The sequence below is a fragment of the Pinus tabuliformis genome, chromosome 1_1 (genome assembly GCF_031772625.1).
Source record: "Pinus tabuliformis cultivar Carrire ecotype Pingquan chromosome 1_1, CPIR1, whole genome shotgun sequence".
Taxonomy (NCBI): Eukaryota; Viridiplantae; Streptophyta; class Pinopsida; order Pinales; family Pinaceae; genus Pinus; species Pinus tabuliformis.
Window position 1 is genome coordinate 129,112,551 of NC_142297.1, and position 4,926 is coordinate 129,117,476.

The following is a 4,926-nucleotide window of genomic DNA, read 5'->3' on the forward strand; positions in this document are numbered from 1 at the left end:
GAAATTCTAGTTGGATGCTGGGACACTAGCAGTAGAAACTGTGCAATTCCTGGAGGGAATTGGCAGTTTGTTGGTAGGGGATGCTGGCTAGGAAAAATGCACTGAGGCCGAGAGGCTGGCCTACTAATCATCTATGCACAATTTTTGAACTAAGATGAATGATGGGTAGTGGAAGGCCTACTCATGAGCACTGCACAATTTCTGAGATGAATAGTCGGTCGACTGTGGGGGTGACTTACTGGGAAAATTGCGCAATTTTCTGAGGGAGACATGGATGGGCACTTGGTGTCTTTCCGGTTTGTCTGCACAATTTCATTAGTTAGTTGAGAGGGTGAGTTCAATGGTCTCTGCACAATATATGAGGATAGTCAGTCCCGGGGTGACTGTCGGGTCCGACTGTCTGGGTGGCTAGCATGATAGTTGATTAGGTTTCTTGTGGGTAGGGCAGCTTGAAAAGAATAGCTTGGTGCTTCTGCATTGTTTTGGTTGACAATTGATTGAGTCGATGGCAGGGTGATGTTCCGGCTGTCAGAGGAGAGTCTAGTCTTCAGAACTTTCAACAAAAATGGCTAAGTGTGTGAACAATCGAAAGATGCATAGGTGATCATATGAACACACACTCACATGACTTGACGACGAAACGACCAAACCATCCAGACACATATGTTCAACATGATTGACCAACAGTGCAAGAGACAAGTACGATACTCGTGATTGATCGTTTGTTGATCGAGACGATGCTTGCACAGAAGTGAATGTGACTCTGTGTGTGAGTGCGACAGATGCTTTCATAGCAAACACAACAAGCACATACGAAGCGAAGACTTTGAGCATAACCAAAACATGGTCGCAAGCATGACTTAGACATCAGCATGCAGAGACTTGAATGCAATGAACAAGCAAGGCAGATGTAAAGACTCACATGAGCTCATGGAGTGAACCCGAGTGTGTACAGTCATCAAGTGAAACTTTTCAAGGGATGCTCTGAAATTGGTGCAAGCCAAAAGTTTGGAGGGTGGTTGTAGCCGCTACATCACATCTCTAGATTGGTCTCTACCCAAGCCTTCCAAGGCTCCAGAGTGTTTGTTCCAACCAAGGCTTCTAAGAACAGTAACTCAACCCACAACTATTGTTGAGATCTAGAGTGTTTGTCTAACCAAGGCTCGAAGACTAGTAACTTAACCCACCAAGGGCTCCATGACTAGTAACTCAACCCAAGTTGTACAGGGCTCCAGAGCGTTTGTCCAACCCACAACACCATGGCTATTTAGGAACTAGAAAGGCTAGGCAAATCCACTATCAATCCAGACAATTCTCCATGCCAATGATAGATCATGAAAAATAAACCACTTGCATATGCCATGCATGTCAAAACTAGTGAGAGAAACATACATGCAACTTGGTACCTACAAGAAAAATCTGTTGTAGTTTTTGATCTCGATGTCCTCTTGCACTTTCCTACTCTTCCTTTGCCTTGTTTCTCCAAAGTTCCACGTATGCCACACTCCTCCAAGATTTCTCCAAGAAAACTCTAAGTGTCCAAGAGTATGAGAGAGGGAGAGAATAGAAAGAGAGCTCCAAAACTGAACTGAAAAAAAAAAAAAAAAAAAAAAAAAAAAAAAAAAAAAAAATTGTGTATTGATCTTCAAAAGTCGTTCTATTAACGAGGCCTCTATTTCTTCATTTTCCTCCTCCCATGCAACTTGTGACCTTTCACCTTCCTTTTCTCCTAATTTCCATTATTTTCATAAATAAATGTGTTGATTTGCCATTTTTCCTTTCCAAAGCCTTTGCCAATTCCTTAGCAATTAATTAATCACCAATGACCCCCATCACTATGCTTTTGGCCAACCTTAAGATTGGAATAATTGTCCCATGAACTTTCGTTATTATTTCCTTGATTAACTTTTATTACATAGAATTTTCATGAGGGTTGTTAGAAGGTTAATGTGTAATTAAGAAAAATAACCCAACGCTATCAATATTTTCAATATCCTAAAGGGTAAACTCTCATTTGAGATATTATAGAGAATTGAACACAAGTAAATAAAAAAACATATATGGGTGTCAATTTTTTCATGAAGTACATATACCAAATCATTCCCCTAATTCTAAGGATGATACATAAAGTAAATTAGATTATTTGAGGCTTAAGGTAGATATAACAATATACTCAATAAGGACTCAACATTTCAATTGTTGGAAAAAAAATTAAGTGGGTAGGATAGCATTCCTCTTCTCAAGCAACCAATTTAAACCTAATTGAAAATATATAAATGTGTTATAATCCTTTTAGAATTCATTCATAACATATTAGTAAAAATATGTATAATACATTACAACAAACAAAATTTATATTTGGAATGAGATCAACATTAATTTCTGTTAATATTCCAACGATATTAAATGTGTGATTTGTATCAACATCTTAATATATCTCAAATCCCCTCCAAGGGTCTCCCTCTCTAACCCATCACATACATTCTTCCAAGTTCCAACCCAACACTCTTTGCATATTATATATTTATACTACTCTAGAATGGTTACAAGTCATTTCTATTTATAATATATTGGGGAAGAATGCATGGTACAATGTGAGGGATCCTATCACGTTGACTTAGAAGGGGTGCATTGGTCATCCAAGTAATATTTCCTACATGGTATTTACATTTACTAAATAGGTAGTTGTAGGCCCTAACAAGTATCATTTTTTCATCTTCAAATAATTCTTTTTTTAAAGTAAGATAAAATGTGAAAAACTTAATCTTTTTTGGCAAAAATATTCCCAAAATCCAATAATTTTTTTGTCAAAAGTTATAATATCACTTGATTGATTGGAAGTTTGACCATGGAACTTTACCCTTAAGAGTTTTAGTCCATTTAAAAAGAGAGAGTTCATTTGAATTTCCATAAAATGAGCAGATCAAGATAAAAACTAATTTTTTTCACTTCTTAATTTTGTATCATGTAACACAATAAGTACCAAAGAAGGGGTAGGCTTACTAACCAGAACATTGTTGCATTAGGGAAATTTTTATGTCTAAAGTGGGCCTCCTAAGGAAAATCATAAATTAAGATTTATCATTTTTTAAAGGAAAATAAAGAAAATTACCCTTTTTATTATATTTATGGCTTATCTCCTTATATGTTTACTTAAATGTCAAGTGTAGACACCCTTGTTAGAAACCAATAAAATATTGAGAGTGGAGGGTGATTTAATATTTTAATAATTTTAACAATTCCTTGCTCAAAGTAAAAATACTTAGCAACACAATAATAAATAACATCACACCAATCTCACAAAGTCTTGCATTAGGGAAATTTTAAGGTAAAGAGTGGCCTAAAAACAAAAATGTACAACAAAAATCAACTTTATAAGAACCAATATGATTCAATATGATAATGTCAACCATGGATGGTGATTCACCATTTTTGGAGTAAAAAGGTAAACATATAAAATAAAAATAAAAGAGCTACTTTTCCAACTTGTATTTTCAACTTATCTCCCTATGATTTTACTCAAATTTCTAGCAGGAGCACTCATTGGATGTGAAATTTAATTTTTCATCCAAGGAGTACCCATGTTGCATATTTCCGATGGACCCTACTACACGAAAAATGTGAAATACATGAAAAAACGTGATTGTAATAACATTTTTTCATGTATTTCACATTTTTCGTGTAATAGGGTCTATCAGAAGTATGAAACATGGGTATGCCTTGGATGCAAAATGAAATTCTGCATCCAACAAATTCTCCTACTCGAGATTTGAGTAAAATCATAGGGAGATAAGTTGAAAATGCGAGTTGAAAAAGTAGTTTTTTCTTTTCTTTTTTCCCTCCAAAACTTGATGATGTAATTTAACCTTATTTTATTATTTCCACTATTATTTTATAATATTCCTTATGAGGTCCATTTTAGACCTCAAAATTTATCTAATGACACAATATTTTAACATGGAAATCCAACTGAGGAAATCACAATCTCTTTTAGTTATGGTGCAAAATAAAGCTACAACTTCATCTTACCTCAAATTTTGTAGGCTACAACGTGCTGAAGGGTTCAACTTGAAGGATGCACAAACTCCTTGTTTATCAGAACCAACTAAAAGAAAGCACCAATTCCATGTTGTGCAAGCACCTACCAACACAACTATTCAGATCCCTCTTTCACAATTTTTCATACTTAGATCTTAAGGCTTCTCTTTTACAAAAAAAAATCTAAAATAATTCTTTGATCTGCTATCTAACCAATTTCCCTCACATATACCCAATCTGAGTTCCTATCAATTCTCCAACACCAATTCTTTGTAAGGCTACTTAATCCAAAGAAACACCCTCTATAATGTTGTTGTTGTTGTATATAAGGCTTCAAATATGATTTCTGATTTTCTATTTTTGAGTTCAACTATCAATTTGACTTCAATTTTGTTTTTGGAATTAACAATTATTTAATTTATTAAACACTCTGATTCTCTTCTTTGACTATTCTTCTATGTTTAAACTTCAAGATTCATTCTCTATTTTAACTATTTTGAATTGATGCTTCATTATATTCATATTGCATGTTGTTTTGTTTTGAAGTCTATAAACGTTTTTAATTTTTTTCTTTGAAAGACAAAATTTAAAACACAAAAATTAACAATGAAGAATGCCAAATTTCATTTGAATCACCAAATTTAAAACACCAAAACATGTTGATCGCCGAATTTTGTTTGAATTGTAGAATGCAAAATTTATAACTTATAACACATGAATTCTTTCAAAGCATAGAATGCCAAAAAAAATTCTCCATAGCCCCTCATGATTGGCTCATGTTTTTATGTGTTTGAAGGCCATAACCATGGTCTTAACGCATAAATCACTTAAATATATTTTATGCATAATAAAGTTTTAGGTACTTTTCTATAATGCATTTGTGTTGGA